Below are 19503 nucleotides of genomic sequence, written 5' to 3'. Positions count from 1 at the left end.
AGAAATTAATACAGCAAGGCAGATGATGTGGTGGATGGCCTTTCTTGTTGCCAGGCCCAAGACAGAATACTCAATACTGAGAGATTTCTCTTTGTAATATCTAAAATTTCCAAGGTGGCTGGCAGAATGACATCGTCTGGTCACCTGACTCTAGATTTTCACACTATTTTCCTTTGAATCTTGAGACAGGATGTTAGCATAGATGTAATATAATGCATATCTAAAGTTTTGCAAATGCTTATGGCAGTGCCTAGAGCTTCCCCTCCCTTTACTAAGCTAATGAACAAAGGCTTCTTCCAGGCATGACGTCTCCAGTCCTATACAGTGTCATGAGATAAGCACCTCCTTGGCCTAACGGTTGGTCCAATTAACAGTATTTTTCATAAAGTAAGAAGTAAGCTAGCTGTTTAACCCCTTCTCTTCCAGTGTCCATTGCTAATATATATATACACACAGTCTCACAAGTATATTCCTTCTCTGTCTAGCAGGACTCACTGTTGGTACATTTTTTTAACAGTAACAACTTTACAAACACATTTTGATTTTCAAATGCTATACAGTTGTAATATATTTGTAACATAAGCATCTGTACAAGTCAGCTTGATATTCAAATGCCATACAGTTCTAATGCATTTGTAACAAAAGCATTTAGGCAAATCAGTTTGATATTCAAATGACATAACATTCTTTAAAGAACTCCAGCTGACTATGCTGGCACTGGACCATATCGTCGGACCTATGCTGAGATTACATTCATATTCCAGCAACTCATTTTGCACATCTTCACAATATGCACATATCTTCTATTGTATATACTGTCCTTGATAAATGTCCTCTCCAGTGATCACGTTAGGGTGCTTATATCACAAGCAATCATCTTCACTGATATATGACCTTGTGTGACAGTCATGTAATATACAATAACTGTGTGATTATATGACTATACCCACACAGGAGATTTAAACAGCAATACATACTGTATTATGTACATATGTGATCAACGTTCATGCTATAACTGTCTTGTCTTTGTGGTGTACGTACATTAACATCCCCTTATCTGCTATATATTACTATGTTTCACTTGTCTGTCCTCTTATCCTTTTGTCATTCCTACCATTCATGTGTGTGACCCTTTTCAATACACACACTTCCCCAGAATAGTCTATTTATAATGCAGTCCATATACCCTATATAGACTCTATTTCAGTGTGCCTAAAACAGGTTTTCATAGTACTCTACACTGACTACACTTTCCTACAATGTGTTAGAACTTTATTCATTGCCTTATAACAAACCCTGATAGTCATTGTGGCTGTCCGCACAATCATGCAGAATCAGTTTGCCCATAGGTAAACATGTCTGCATGTCTACAGATGTTCATGATGCTTTACACAGATTTCTGGCTGACAACACTGTTGCTGGCCATGAAACCATGCTTGTATCCATGTAAATGCAATGGATGAAATGCATATGCAATTAGCACTGCTGCTCATCATGCAAGCACACAAACTCTGTGTAGGCTTCTGCTAAGCCTACATGGAGTTTATTGAATCTCCATGTAAATGCTGAAAGTGCTGAAGTTGACATGCAAGTATGCATGTGCTGAGATACAGTCTTTGCATGTGCAAAAATTAAACTAAAAAACAAATAAAAACATCTTTGAACTCCCCCATATAGGGGCTGCACCCCGCTCACCTCCTGCTAATTAGACATACTAACTCTAAGATTGCATAACCACAGGAAAGAGCATATTCCCCAATCCCAGGAATTGTGCGATCTTGCAAACCTGTTGACAAACTGTTTAGTAAATCATAAGTGGTTGACTTGACAGCTGTTGACCAAACACACTCTTGACTTTCTGCAGGGAACCCATGTGTGTATATCTACACACACACACACACACACACACACACACACACACACACACACACACACACACACACACACACACACACACACACACACACACACACACACACACACACACACACACACACACACACACACACACACACACACACACACATACACTTTACATACTTAAATTCCAGGTGACTTACTATTAATTAGACTATTTCTTCATTATTGTGTTTATCTTGTCCAGTGTCTTAGGATACTACAATCATTCCACTACAACTACATTATCTGGAAGGAAAAATTCTTAAATCATACTTTCATCTATGAAAGATGATCTAGTTTCAACTCTATTTGCAAATCATATGTTGATGGTCTGATTTTATGATTATCACCATTTGGTCATGAAATTAAATTTACCAAATGAAATGCCATAGAATGGTTTGTTTTCAAGATAACTGATATAGCTTTTTGGCACTTTTAGACATTCCCTAGATAAATTAATAACACTGATCCTGTATAGCTTTTTTATGTCGATACCTTATTTGTTTCTACCTGACTACCATAAATCGTCATTCATCAGCAACAGAAAAAAGAACAAAAAAAGTTTTCTTTAATCAACAAAGACTCACTGTAATATGGTGTAAATATACTACAACACCCTTTAGAATAACCAGCTCCAAAGTCATTACATTGTCCCTCACATACATTTTATATCATATGGACCATTTTGACTGAAAGGGCTTTGGTGAGACTTGCAGTATGAAATGAAATGCATTGTACCCCCTAGTCCCCCTCTCTGAGCGCAAGGCACAAGGTAAACTGTGAAGTATACAACAGAAATGATTATGACAGGGTCTTTGAGCAAGCCAACTTATGCATTCAAGAAACTGAGCTTTGGGTGCCAGAGCCTAGATGGCCATCTGAGAGCAGTGAATTTTGAAAGTTCCATAAACTAGTATAATAATACAGGAAAATGTTATTATTTTCAAGTTTAAAATGTCAGACATCTAAACTACATAAATATCAATTATGGTGGAGATATACAAAAAATTTCCTGTCAAGTAACTTGGAGATATATTGAGTCACTGAATATGAACAACTCAAGGAATTCTCATCCAGATGCTGCTTTGAAAAAAGAACTGCAATTGATGACATCTACCTTATAGGAACTATCTTTGAATATGGATGGCTTTAAAAATGACTTTGAAAACCTCAAATTAAATTCTCAAAAACAGACTCTTAAGGAACTATTACAGCAACACCATACAACAATAACAGATACAGAGACTTCTCTAAATGAAATTGAAGGGAGCCTCACAGAGGAAGAATTCCAAAAAGAATTTCTGCTTAAACAGAATACATGGCTGCTTAACAAAATAGATTACTTAGAAAACAGGGAAAGGAGAAACAACATAAGGATCTTTGGTCTACCTGAAAGTACTGAAGGAGAAGACATTATTTAATTCTTAACAACATGGACTCCCGAATTTTTAGACTTGAAAGAGGGACTTTCATTTAGAATTGAAAGGGTGCATAGAGCACTGAGCAAACCTGCTTCTAACTCAACAAATACTCCACCTAGATCCATAGTTATAAAATTGCTTTCATTTCTGGACAAGGGACTAATATTAAAATCTGCTTGGAGAAAATCACCCTTAAAATACAATCAATGCCTGATAAGGTTTGACAATGATTATTCTTCCAGAATACTAGAACAAAGGAAAAAAGTCTGGTCAATAATAAAACATTTGAAACAAAACAACATTAAAGCACAGCTGGCCTTTCCAGCCAAGATAAAAATAGTTTTGCCAATGAGATGAGAACCTTTAATGACTTAGAAGAAGCTACTGTCTTCATCTTCTTTCAGCTTTTCCCAGTTAGGGGTCACCACAGTGGAACTCCAGTCCGCTAATGATTGGCAGTAGATTTTTACAGTGCCGAGGTGCCAGCCCGACGCTCAACCTTCAACGAAGGCACGCCCATTCACGCATGTCTTTCAAATGCCACTCGACCACGGGATGACATGCAGACTCCACACAGAAGGCTTTCCAGCCGAGAACTGAATGGGGGAACCTCTTGCTGTGAGGCGACAATGCTACCACTGCACCACCGCGGCTTTAGAAGAAGCTACTGTATTCATCAAAAACAACAACATAGTGTCTATCCCAAAAGAAATGGAATGGGTTTTCCCTACTCTTAAAAGAGTAAAAGAAACAAATCCTTGGACTGATGCTAAAAAGACGAAAAAAAACTGATTCCAAGATAGCTGTCTCAAAAAAAAAAAAAAAATTATTACAACTACATCTCTCAAAGTATGAACTGATAGGGTACATCACTTGTGATCTGTTTTTATTTTAAAAAAAGAGGTTTTCTTAAACCACTGAGAAACAGTAATGATTTATTCAGAGTGTTCAAAGAGTTCAATAATTCTTCACAAACAAAGGTAGGTCAAGATTTGTTACTATTTACATTACATTTAAGCCAAACAAAGCAACATATAATATAAACATAGAAGTTTCTATTCTCCTACTTGAACTCAATGAATACTCATCTTGTTCATTTTTCATTGATTTTACTTATAATAATTTAAGTAATTAATTAACTAATTCAACAAGGTTCCATTCATCAGAGTTCAGACTCAAATGTAACAAATTAACATCATATATAATAGCAGTAACAGTAGAGTGTTTTGAAAAAAACTGCTGTCATGGTGACTAATGCCCTCTTCAGTTAAGTTATGATTTAGAAAGGTCATGTATATCCTGGTTAAATAATAGTAGCAAGCCCTTAGCACAAATATCATCATTATGTAAATCAAAAGATCAAAACCATCAATAAAAAAACTAGGGTCATTGTATAGAATCAAAGCCTTCCTAACCCCTTCGGCTGTGTTTGCCATAGCTTGCTCCCATCTGCTTTCAACACTTTTATATGCAACCCCCCTTCTCTCTAATCTAAATAAATCTGTACTTAATAGACTCTCAATCTGTTACAACCACATTGCTAGGTTTGACCCTGGTCTACCTTTTAGAACACACCATTGCATCAACCTTAAACAACTTGGGTCGCTAGAACTTCCCAGTCTAATCCAATATAACCTTTTGATTATGGCTAATAAAATCCTCCATTATCCAGATAATACACCGGCTCTTAAAAATATGATCACACCCTCACAACAATCTAAGACTGTTCAAATCCTCAAACAGACTACAAATTAAGACAATTAAAATTGACAGTGTAGCCGGTGACTCCCTCTTGGCAAACTCTGCTGGCAAAGCATGGAACCTCCTTCCAGCTAACATTACTTTGCTCTCCTCCCTATCCCAATGTAAGGCTAAATTCAAACAACATATGGCACAAAACTGGCTTTGCCACTGTAACATGCCTGGCTAACTCTTAACATGAATGTATATAATCTATTATTCAAATTACTGTTATTTCTTTCCCCTGAGTGTTACCAGGAGTAACTCGAACTTGTGATTTTATCTATTTCATGTCTGCTTATGTCATTTGTAAATATTTCATCGGTAGTATGTCTTCTTTGTTATTATTTATCTGTCTACCTTGGTAATATGCCTTCTTTGTTGTTACTTATCTGTTTACCTTGAAGCTTTTCTCCCCGGGCCTCCACTGAAAATGGACATTAATCCAGTTGGACCATCCCAGTCAACAAATGTAAAATAAAATAAATAAATAATATCAATTATGGAAGGTATCACAGCTACGAGTGCTGTTTGATCAATCCTGATAATACTGTGGATGGATGCAGCTGTGTCTGGCAGCTAGTACAAATGTCATTATTATTCTGTCTAAACATAGTTAATATCAATTATGGCAGGTATCATAGCTTCAAGTGCTGTTTGACCAATCCTGATATGGTATGCATGGATGCAGCTGTGTCTGGCAGCTAGTACAAATATCATTATTATTCTGTCTAAATATAATTAATATCAATTATGGCAGGTATCATAGCTTCGAGTGCTTTCTGATTAAACCTGATATGGTGTATGTGGATGTAGCTGCGTCTGGCAGCTGTTGTATGTTGCTGTTTTCATCTCCGGGAAGCTGTGGGTTGTGGCTTGTGATCGAGGTTTACTGATGCTTGTGTATTAGGAAGAGACATTCGGTGCTTTAGCCTGGATCCAGAGGAAGGGGATGGCTAAAACTGTGATTTGGGATATTTTGGAAGAGAATAATTTGTTTATACATCTGCTGAGTGAGAGGTGGGAAGGCTGGAAGAATGTGTTATCTCTTGTTGCAGTGGCTTGTTGGGAGGCTGTTTTATTTATTTATTTATTTATTTATTTTTTTTATCTGTTTGCTCTCCATTCTTTTCCTGGCTGCTGCCTCACTGAAAGAGAAGGAATTTAGGCTTGAAGTTACAGTGAAGTGAAGCTTTGCTTCAGGTGCATCATGAGAATCCAGTATGCAGTACACAGACACACTAACAGAAACAGTCACTCCCAGGTTGCTATGGTAATGGAGACAGAGTGACCATAATGCCTAATGGCTGAGGAGCCTCCGAAATGATTCTCGACAATGAAGTTTTTGTTTAAAAATATATATTTATTTATATATATATATATATATATATATATATATATATATATATATATATATATATATAAAATGAAAGGGCTGTTTCAAACCATGTGTACACATATTGATGGCCTCCCAAAATTTTGTTTAGTTCATTAAGATGATTCTTGATAAACAACAAAAAAAATAAATAAATAAATAAAAATAAATAAATAAATACATAATAAGCACAATGTTATATTTAAAATGAATTTGGTCCAAAGACATTAAGGACTTACATAAGAGTGGAAGTCTGAGTTATTGTGAAAGACTAAGAGCACTTGGTCTTGTGCAGTACCCTTTGCAGTGGTCTGGGAGGTGAGCTTGTTCAGATGTGTTGGGCATATGGGGATAGCTGATTCTAGGTGTGTTTGGGGTTGCTGTGAAGTGCTAGAGTCATCAGATTTCCTTTGTGGAAATATCTGTGGGAATGGAAGTGTGTTGAGTGGTTCACTGGCAGAGTGGCCACTGCATGTGGAACAGGACAAATATTGGTTTGGATATGTTAAGACAGCCTGGAAACACACCACATGAACTAGTGAATGGTATTTTGGCAAAACTGGATGGGCATTGTTGCCCGTGCTTGAAGTACTGATATGTGTGTATGTAAGGATGGAAATATACTTATAACAAATAAGAAACTAGAAGGGTCTCATAATTTAAAGTCTATGGACTGTATAAACATGCTTGGAATAAGCTAACAATAAGAATAAGCATTGCAGCTTGTGTTCTCTCAAATAACTAATCAACAGCCTAAAACAAAGCACACACACACACACACACACACACACACACACACACACACACACACACACACACACACACACACACACACACACACACACGCACACTAGTTACGGAATGTATGATTTTAGTAAATCTTGACATAAAATATATAATCATCATATAAGATGAAGCAGTCTGCTGAATTTAGAAATTAAAGACAGGATTTAATAGTATGGGCTTATGTATAATAACACTACTGTCTTAACTTGTCAAAATGACATACACTGCATTGAACATCATGAGGAAGCATGATCTTCTTCTTTCGGCTTTTCCCAGTCAGGGGTCACCACAGCAAATCATCTGTCTGCTCATGATTGGCAGTGGAGTTTTACAGTGTTGAGTTGCCAGCCTGGCACCCAACCTTCCACAGAAGGCACACACACACACACACACACACACACACACACACACACACACACGCAATCACAAATAGGGCAATTTAGAGTGTCCAACCCACCTACTGCATGTCTTTGGGATGTGGGAGGAAACTGGAGCACGTGGAGGAAACCCATGCAACCACAGGGAGGACATCATGCAGACTCTGCACAGAAGGCACCCCAGCCGAGAATTGAACTAAAGAACCTCTTGCTGTGAGGGGGCAACTCTAACTGCTGCACCACCGTGGCCACCCACAGGGAAGCATGATGATTTTCTAATATAAGTAAATATGCATAACAAGTCATTTAATTGCTTTAACTTGAATTGTAGTTTTGTAACACATCTTGATCATACATAATACTTAAGCAGTTACCAAGATAAATAATGTTTTATACATGACATCAAACTGACAAAGTTGTTCAAGAAAAACAATAGAAGCCTGAAATAGGAATGTCACAGAATGTAACAATCACATTCTGAACAAATAGTATTAAATTAAGGTAAGGAGGGTGGCCTAATGGTTAAGGTGTTTTGCCTTACAAACACAAGGTGCAGGGTTTCAGTCTCACAAGGGATAATTGGCTATGCTTAAAATGGCTCACAAGGGCAGTTAGCTTAGTTCTAATCTAATCTATAAAACTGACAATAATCATTCAGGTTAACCTTTGCTGATTAATACAAACTGGAATGTTGCCATTTAAATCTAAAAACATTCAGTATATGCCATAAAATGGCAATTTATGAATATGGAAAGGGAACTTGTAATAATAAATCACAATAAGTGAATTTGTTGTTTTTAACCTATAATTTCACTCATTTTATAATAAAAAATGACAGATATGAAAATCCTTATGTGTAGGAAATGGGGAGGAAGAGGGATGCACTGATAATTAAAATGCACTAACTTTCATCTATGTTCACATAAAACAAACTTGATGCTATAAGTAAGTTAGCAACCAACAAAGTGATTACTTAAATGCTGGCAAACAATGAAATATAACTTCTGATATATTCAGTAAAATACATTGTGTTATAAACATTAGGTATAAATATTAATACCATCTATTTATATTAAGCAATACGTTTAGAAAGACTTCATCAGTAAGGGTGAATATGTTAAATAACTGTGTGCTATAATCTTTTACTGAGGTTTTATATATGATACATCATACTTTACTATGATTGAATTGCTTGTCATCTATCTTCCATGTAAATATTAATTGCATATACAATAAGTAGACATTTATATTGTATTAGAATTCTGTCTAATCTACAATAGTACTATATCTGTTCAAAATAATATAAATATTGCTTATTCCTATTACAAATATTCTCCATATGATAATTCAATTTATGGAGCTCAGGTGTTCTGGATAGTCAAGGTATGAGTGATAATCTGATGGACTTAGGTTTATCCATCAGATTAGGAATGATTTTCATTCCATGGCTAGTGCGGATCTTAGTTTTGCTAACATTTATTAATTTAAATTTGTTAGTTCACAAAAACATTTTTAGTGTGTCTGACCAAAACATTACTTTGTTGGTAAACACTCAAAGTATAAAACTGATAATTTCCTTTAAAAGCTCAAACATATACTTTATAGTTATCAGAAGAAAATGTTTAATAGTCACAATAAAACAAAAATACAGTCTAAATAACCTACAATTGATTTAACTTTATTATCTTTATATACCAATGGCTTAAACAATCATAGCAAGTGATCAAATCTACTGAAATATTTAAAACTGAACAAAGCACAAATTGTCTTCCTTCAAGAAACTCATTTCAAAACAAATGACAATTACAAATGGAATCCTAAGGAATATATGATATTGGCACAATCCACTTATAAGACAATGACAAAAGGGGTAACAATTTTATGGAAAACAAATGTGATTAACCCAGAAATCATTTATAAGCATGAAGATAAAGAAGGCCTTTGGGTATTAGTAATAGTTAAATATAATAACAGAATATGAACCCTAGCCAATCTACTGGTTCCCAGGCATTGGAACAGGGACTGTTAAAAAACACTTGGATTTCATTTCCAATAATTATAAAGGCAACTTAATATTAGGAGGAAATTTTATCCATATATTTGATATTTCTGAAACTGCAAATAAAAGACTGTTGCATACATCTGCTGTATCAAAAGCTTTAACCAAGTGAGTAGAATCATTTCATCTTGTAAATACTTTCAAATTTAAAGAAGATAAATCTTTGCTGTTTTTCCATCAAGATCACAGATTTGGTACCCAAACTAGAATAGATAAAATATTTGCTGCCCATGACTTACACTCTAAAATCATTAATTTCTCAATCACTCCCTGCCCCTTTTCAGACCACAATTCATTGATACTAAAACTTCAAAATGGGTACAAACCATTAATTTTTAACTACAGAATTCCAGCATATATAACTAAAATTAACGAGTTCAAACCCTGGTTATTATCTGAAGTACAGTTCTTCTTAGATATTAATTATACTACAGAGATAAATAAAATAATGATATGGGACTAATTAAAACCTTACATAGATGGTAAAGCTCTAACTTGGTATAAAAAAAAATCAGGGAATGGGATTCTGAACTATTAAATCTATAATCCAAACTTTTGTCAGTAAAAGCTGAAAAAAATCAAAATCATTAGGAGATGAAAAAGAAAGTAAAAGTATTAAACAATAAATACAATGAACTTCTAACACATAAAACTAGGTTAGCTTTAGAAAAAAACTAAAAATTAATACCTTGGCCACTTCTCTGAAATATCTACATAATTTATCCAAAAGAATCAAAATACAATCAAAAGCTAATAACATTAACAGTATCTTCCATGAAAAGAAAGGGAAAAATGTCTTGGATATAGGTGACATTCTTGATGCCTATACAAATCACTACATGGAACATTTCCAAAAAAGAAAATATACATATTGATCAATTAAATCTAGATGAAAAATTTTCTAATATAAAAAAACCCAGAAAACTTAAAACTGGATCTTCAAGCACCCATATCCTACAAAGAAATTGCAGATACAATAAAAGAGGATAAAAATAATAAAGCTCTAGGTATAGATGGCATAATTATGGAAATATATAAACTTTTTCCTTCAAAGATACTATATTTCTTTCATAAAACTCTATTAGAAATTCAGTCACAAGCTTTAATACCATCCTCTTGGAGATATTTCTTAATCACACCAATCCTAAAGGAAAACACATCCCCAAACCTCTGTACCTCATATAGACCTATATCATTATAAAATAATGACTATCAGATATTTATGACAATATTAACGAACAGAATGAAAATACCACTATCCAAAACAATAAATAATGATCAAACTGGATTTATATATCATAGACACACACATGACAATATTAAAAGGATAATTTCTCTTATAGATTATATTAATGAAAATAAAGAAACACTCATAATTGGCTTAGATATAGAGAAAGCCTTTGATTCCCTAAATTGGGACTATTTATTCAAAATCCTAATGCTATTTGAATTTCCAACATCCTTCGTTCATCTCCTAAAGAATATTTATATAAATAATTTAGTGTATATCGAGTTAGGCCCTATTACTTCTGAATCTATACATATAACAAAAGGCACTAAGCAAGGATGTCCCATGTCATCGATTCTATTTGCTCTGGCTATTGAAATATTGGCAGGTTCAATTTGTAACAATATAAAAATCAAATGAATAGATGTTTATGAACAATACAATTCTAAACTAATGCTATTTGCTGATGACATATTACTAACATTATCTAATACAAAGGAAACATTAGAAGAATTAAATATATTAATTAACAAATTTTACATGACTTCAGGACTCCATTTCAATAAATCAAAATCAAAATTTTTATTTTTATTTTTATATAAAAAAAGAACTTCAGACTACGAGGGATCACATCTAGGGAGACAAGAATATACCTTACAATATCTAGGAATTGAGTTATGTAAGGATAATAATGAATTAGTCTAAAAAAACTACAATAATATCATCAATACAATTAAATTCTCTGTTAAAAATGGAACAAAATAATATTAACATTTGAAGATAGACTACAGTTAATAAAAATGGTTTTACTGCCCAAGATCCTATATATAGCCTTGGCAATACAACTGTTACCAGAAAGGAATATGCTTAAAGAAATAAATTCATGCCTAATGAAATTTGTATGGTTTCCCAAAAGAAACAGAATAGCTTTAATACATCATATCAGACCAAGGAAACAAGGAGGATTAAACTTTCCTGATATAGACACATATATAAAAGCATCAATACCTAAAACAATCTCAGACTGGATAAGTCCAAACTGCTCTGCAAATTGGAAAGAATTATTAACTGTAATATCAATAAATTAATTTGATTTGCAAAAAAATTTTCAAATAACAGATAAAAACAATTTGACATGGCACATATGTATTAGTATGCAATGTAACATAACTAAACCCACTAAAACTCATATGATTAATTATTACATTGACTTATTTAGGAAAATTATTAATGCAAATATAGATTTGAAAATCTGGTTTGATCTTTTAACACTATTTATAGTCACAAAGAGCTTTCCACATAAAATATATAGAGAAATTATTAATTCCTGTGAACAGAAAGGATTTGTTTGTTGGCTTCAATGTATCAAAGAACTAAAGGTTTTAGATATATAAGTAATAAAAACAACATACAAAATTCAACAACAGGACTGGCTAACTTTATAGAGTATTCTGTCATATTCACAAGATTTAAGAAGAATAATTAACAATTCTTCATTTAAAGAAATATCTAAATTTATGAAATACATATATGAAATCATATATAATGACTTTGACATGGGAAACAGTATTTAAAAATTTTACTAAATATTGATAAACTATAAAACAACACCCAAAACCTCATATTGGAAATATATAACAAAAGGACTCTCAATACAGTTAACTGAAGCTATTAAAACAAATATCTTATTTTCAATAAAATATGCATAATTTAAACAATACTGGAAAGCTTTTAATTGGAAATGCTTGCACAGAGCATTCTTAACCCCAGATAGAATCAATAAAATTAGTTCTTCCATAAAAGGAATATGTTGGAGATGTGAGCAGCTACACAATGCAGATTGGAACCACATTTTCTTTGATTGTGTTAAAATTAAGCCATTTTGGAATGGTATTAATAACTTACTACAAGCATTATTTAATGAATCATTTTATTTAACTAAAGTTCATGTATTATTAAATGTGAACAAGGGTCCTTATTTCAATAGGTCAAACATGTATCTAGTATGGACTATACTTGAAATTTCAAGGAAGTGTATAACAAGAAGATGGGCTACAAGCACAATACCAACTTTGGAAGACTTCTACAGCCTATTGAAGACCACAGCATTATTGAAAATTAAAATTAAAGAACTAAGAATTTATCCAAAGCCCATTTATCAACAACCCTTGGGGAAAAGTCTTATCATTGACTGACATAATACAATCATTGATCAGACACTCTGATAATGGATTGGACATACCTATAAAGTAACTGTATACATTAAGATCTGTTATGGTGTCAGGATAATATAAATAGTGTACATAGTTATTTAAATGTTATGTATAAATGCTATGGAATTCATTCAAATGTATTTAACAATAAAAATAAAAAAATTGAGAAAAGAAACTGAGCTTTTCCTGCACCAACGTATCACTGGTTATAGAAAGTAAAAAAATGTAGGAGTGCAAAATGTTTTACAGCTTTGAAAGTAGTACAGTTTTTACCACAGTAATTTAAACGATAGCCATATGTCAACTGATCAACTATTTGCTTTAAAAGCTGTTTGAAATCTCACTCTTATACATTCTTTTTATGTGTGTGTCCTTTTGTGTTTGTGTGTGTCTGTCTCTGTGTTTAACACATTAAAAGCTGTCAAAGGTTTCAAATGCTGTGAAATGGTGCCTGCAGTGCATGCTACATGATGCCACTAGAGTTTAACTTCTAAAAAAGATGTATAACAAGATTGCCATTTTTAGATATCTGAGCATATTCAACGTAATGTACTACAATAGTTATACAATATTCTGATATCAGAATCTATACATGTGACATGAGCTTCACATACAATGCTGACTCTGCTTGAATAAAACATATTCTTTCATAATCTTCCACATCCCTTTCTCTCCAGTATCATGTACATGAATATTACACTCCTCCATTTTTCTCTAAACACACTTTATTTCATTATAACTCCACAAGCTAGACTACTTCATCACATGTAAATATGTATATATTAAGCACTACTTTATCTTCTCTTTTTTATAATTTAGCTCTACTTTAATATCTTCTCTTAAGACATGTCATATACTAACACTGCTTTTCTTTCCCCCTCATATCTAATAACAACATTCTTTTATGATAAAAAAAAATCTCTTTTTGCAAATGTATTAATTACAACAAGTTTTCATGTTTATTTTTCTGTACTCATAAATATTTTTTGTGTATATATTACTACTTTCGGTCTGTGCAACTCTGGAGATTTTCTCCCTGGATCTCCACTGAAAATGGATTGCTGGATCATTTGGACCAACCTGGTTAACAAATGCCAAACAAATAAATAAATATTCTTATGAGTAAACAGAATATTTCAATCAGAAATGAGATGACTATAATAGTTGTTACCAGCAATCCCTTGTTGTACAGCAGAGAGGCAGAAAAAGAACTGGTTTAAAGCTGCTCCATAGACCACTGAGGAAATTAAATCAGATGAAAAGAAGATAATCTTTAATGGTATATTATGTAATCAGTGTAAAATATTATCAACAGCTCACATTTGTATACCTAATGCAGGCAAAATCATATGTGCATTTGAGTATTTTGCTTGTCTTAGCACCTATGTGGTAAAACTCCTTACTGAAATGTCAGTATTCAAAATGCTGACTGACGAGAAGCTGAAAAAAAAAGAAAGAAAACACAGAAGAAGAGCGAATCTTGAGAATCCCTTTTTACAGGGGCAACCCACCCCCCCAAACTTATATATACCAACTTTGAGATTACTTCACAGAAAGGAAATATTCAGAGAAATGGCATCTCAAACATATGTAAGTCGATCTTTCAGCCATTCAGTCTCCGCGTTTCAGGATTCATTCTAGTGGGTCTCACAATTACAGTTACCATGTTACCATGTAGTTAATGTAGCTCTATGGAATTACTTTAACCTTTTTTTATGTCAGAAAGATCACACGAGTATAAACCAGCTGTATTTCTGACCACAACAGAACAAATCTGAAAAAAGAAATCACCCACATATCTGCAGACAGACAAGACAGACAAGACAGCAGACAGTATAACAAATTTAAAACTGTGTGTTTAATATACTGGAGAAAATGTACCATAATTCTTGGTGGGGAAATAGACTTGATTAAAAAATCTACTTTGGTTAGTTATTTCAAATGCAAATACCTTCAAGAAACCATTAAGTATTAATTAATTAAATGTTTATTAGAATCCTTTTTTGAAAAAATATGACCTACTGCAATTGGTTATTCCAGTTGTCATGTAATTATTTTTAATCTATTTAAATCAATTGTTTTTTATGGAATTTTCTCATGAAGACCTTTTTTAATTTGAGAATGAAAGTAATAGTGTTCTTGAGTTTTTAAAAACTTCACTGACATTGATTTATAAGTTCATCTGTCTACACACACACACACACACACACACACACACACACACACACACACACACACATGCACACACACACGTGTGTGTGTGTGTGTATGTATGACAGATGATCTAAGTATAAAATCTTTGAGAGCTAAGTCATATAGCAGAACTACTAAAATCACAAAAATTTGAATATACAGCACATTGAATTACAAATATTTGAAAGAGCACACAATCTACTTTTTTGCAGGGGGCAAGCACCCTTGTAGCCCCACTCACCCTTTGCTAATTATATATACCAACTCCAAGATTGCAGTACAGTGGGGAAAGGGTAAATTCCCTACTATATCATTGTGAAGTGATCTTGCTCTGCAGAAAACCCAGCTAGTTCTATCAAGCAATTTTCGAAGAGACGTGTATGCTTTTTCTGCAGTTCGTCAAGTCAACTTGTCAATGGGTTGAATGGAACCCATATGAAGGTAAAACAATTCAAATCTCATAGCTAGACCAGGCCAAAGCTTTTGACACAATCCCCCACTTAAGTATTGTAGAAAAGCTAAATAAAATGGGAATAAACTCCCTACATCACCTACTTGATTGTCAACTGGCTCACAAATAGGATGTGGGAGATCAAAACAGAGAAATCTACCTCCACAAAGAAGCCAGTCACCTGTGAATTCCCCCATGGTTTGGTGCTGTGACCAATCCTGTGTGGCATCTACTTCTCTGTAATAAAAGCTAATACCAAAGGTCTTTGGTTGACTAAGTTTGCAGGTGACTGCAAGTTAGGTATGGTCATTAAATCACCATATCACTTAGCCGATCTGCAGAAATGTTTGTCCCAAATAAATAACTGACTTCAAAATAATGGAGTGAAACTAAATGTCAAAAAAATACATAAAAATATTATTTTGGATGTTGTCGCTCCAGGAAACTACCACATTGGAAATATGCCCCTGAGAGTTAACCTAGTTAATCAGGATTTGGGAACTTATGTGGACAGTGACCTAACTTTCACTGAACATGTGTCCAGTGTAGTTAGAAAGTCTTTCTGTATTGTGAAGCTTATAAATAAAAGGGATTGTGTATAGATCTAAAGTCATCCTTGTCCCCCTTTACTGTGCTCTCATTAGGCTTTGAGTTGGTCCATGTAGGACATGTTGTTTAAGCCTTCTATCCTTTTAGTGAGGTATCTCTTTGGACATTCCAGTTGTTGCATGTGTCCGGACAGATACATTTCAAATGTGACATTATATTCAATGATTGGTCTAATCACTGTCCATTGATTATTGGGAGGACAATGTTCTCCCATTTTGCTGGGTACAATATCCAGTATGTTTGAATGTATGGATGAAACATGCTCTATCTGTTCTATCTATCCCAGGGTGTTTGTGTTAATAAAGTTCAGAAAGCATTGTTCCTGTTAGCTTGAGCAGTGTAAGCTTCTCAGTCTATAGAGATGTAGTTAAAGTCACCCATGAATAGGATGTTCAGTGACATGGTGAGTGCCTGTAATAGGTTTAGATAAGAGTCATGTGACACTAGGGGCATAGATGATGACCTGTAGCTAGCCATGATATGGTGAGGAACATTATCTATGATGACTTGTGTGTGGATGAACTCCATGGTATCATCCTGTTTAACCATCTTAGAGATATATTTGTTGCTAATGTAGATTGTGCTACCTCCACCTTTGGCTTCAGTCTGTGCTATTGTTGGTCTAAATGTGTTGAAGGCTATGTAGCCTTGCAGTGTCAGAGTACTTTCCATCCCTTTAAACCAAGGCTTGGTCATGGCAGAGATCATAGGTTCATAGTATCATAAGAGATGACTAGGTTATTGGCCCTGTGGCCCTTATAAGCCTGGCTAAGAATTTACCCCATGTTTAGACAAGTCAGCACCTGATGCCCCTGTCAAGCAGGGACATGAGTGGAATCCCAGGGGTATATTTTCTGTTTTCCATCCAGTTATCCAGGTTGCGCTTAAAAAGTGGTAAAGAGGGACTTTGCTTAATGTGGAGAGGGAGTCTATTCATAGATGGGGGAGTCTCTGGGACACAAATCTGTCCCACCATCAAGTCCTGTTGATGTCACAGACCAGGCTGAGGCCACGTATGTGAGTTTCTCAAGTGGAGTTTGATATGCAGCAGTCCCATCAAGGTGGGGTCCATGATCGCTTTGTATGCCAGACAGAGGTCACTTCTGAGGAGTCTGTATGAGTAGATGAATAGGGGTTTTAGCCTAGGATTCTCCTGGTGAGGAAGTGGTCTCTTCAGCTGCTGCATGTGCTTTGCGAGGTTCATGCCAAAAGTGGCTTGTACTCAATAATGGGCCTTATAAGGGAAGACTACAGGGATGTTATAACCTCCTTGTGCCTGAATGAGATACCCTTACTTATGAGGTGGGCCATGTAAAAGGCTTACAACAAAAGCAATATGGTGGTCAAAAATCAGATTGCTATCAACCTGGGTGCTGAAATCACTCATGACTGCTTGAGTGCTTAGGACATTGTTATTAATGTAATAATTTGGGAGGATGTCTCTGTCCCTGAAGGGGATGATGATGTTTTTTTTTTGATATTCAGCTTGAGGTCATGTTTCTGGCACCGGTCATTTGTCTGAATGACATCCTCTTGGAATGTCCTCATCACTAGGGGAATTGATGAGAGCACCCATCTTGCAGTCATCTGCAAACTTGGTCAGCCATAGCACAGTAGTTTTGGCCTGCAACTCAGAAAAGTATATCCCTATAACAGAGGCCCCAAGACTGAACCCTGGGGTATGCCTCTTGTAACTGGTCTACTGCTTGAGGTGGCTTTCCCTATTTTGACTAGGTGGGTTCTATCAGTGAGCCAGTTTGGTACCCATCTGGCAACATATGGATTGATGCCTAGCTGAGAGAGTTTATCTATTATGCCCAAGTGGGGAATAGTGTGAAAGGCTTTGGCTCTTTCAAGGTAGGCAGTGTGCACCATCTTCCCCTCATCAATGGCTTTGGTGCCTGTCTCAAAGAAGTCGACCAAATTTAACAGGCATGACCTCTCTTTGACAAAGCCAAACTGTGTGGGATCGAGTGTATGGAGGTTGTCAATGTCCTTGTTAATGAGGTCTATGATAATCTGTTCCATGACCTTGCAGATCAGGCTAGTTAGGCTGATAGGTTTATAATTTCCCAGATTGGTGGATGCTCCACCTTTGTGTAAAGGGATGACAGTAGCTGTCCTCCACTCAGCTGAGATGAAGCCAGTTCTCAGGATTTGGTTGAACAGGGTGCCTAATGGTGCTGCATGTTCCTGCCTGAGTTCATGTAGGATGCAGCCTGATATGTTATCAGGTCTCACGGAGGCTGCATATTTGCCTTTCTAAGAGCAGTGATGACCTGTTCACTAGATAAAAGGGGAAGGGGGCAGGTACTGGGGATGTTCTGATTTACTGATAGGGCTGACGGGGGGGGGTGATGTTTTCACTGAATCTGTCAGTCAACAAGTTTGCTATAGCTATGGCATTTGTATATGTGGTGTCCTTGACCACCAGTTCTGAACAAATCTGAGTGCTTCCTTTGAGGTTGCAGACATATGTGAAAAAGGAATGATGATAGTCTCTAGCAGATGTGGTCAATTTGGACTTGAAGTTTGCTTTTGAGGATTTCACTAATGCTCTTATCTGCTTGTTCAGGCTAAAGAGACATTGCTTCCAATTGGGCACCTGCTCCTTCCTGGTCTTGGACAGCAATTTTATTGTTTTGTTATAGAGTTTATTTATTGCAGATGTCCACCAGACAGGTTTACTCTTCCTTCCAGAGGATGATTTTGTCCTGTTGGGTATTCCTGATTCCATGCATCTATATAAATGCTCATATAGTGCTTTGGTGCAGTTTTGGATATTGGTGCCAGTTTCTACAGAGGGGGAGGGGGCTGTGAAGCTGTTTATAACATCCCTCAGGAGGCTGTAATCAGCTTTGCAGAAGTTTTTATGTGTGACCCTAGCTAGAGGCTGGTTGGGGGAGATGGTGAAGTGACCACTTTATGGTCGAATCATACCAGGGAGGATGATACTATACGGACGGTCTATATTAGATCACAGAACGTTATGTAAGCGAAAGCTTACAATTTCGAACTGTCAGAGCAGCGATTTTTTTTCCTAGGGAAAAAAATCGCTGCTCCAAAAAAAAAAAAAAAAAAAAATTAAACACTTACATTATATTAAGTGGGGGGGGCTTTGCCCCCACACCCCCCAATGTGGGGGGCTGTGT

The sequence above is a fragment of the Protopterus annectens genome, chromosome 4.part0 (assembly GCF_019279795.1).
Source record: "Protopterus annectens isolate FY-2018-M chromosome 4.part0, PAN1.0, whole genome shotgun sequence".
Lineage (NCBI taxonomy): Eukaryota > Metazoa > Chordata > Ceratodontiformes > Protopteridae > Protopterus > Protopterus annectens.
This window is presented reverse-complemented; position numbering follows the sequence as displayed.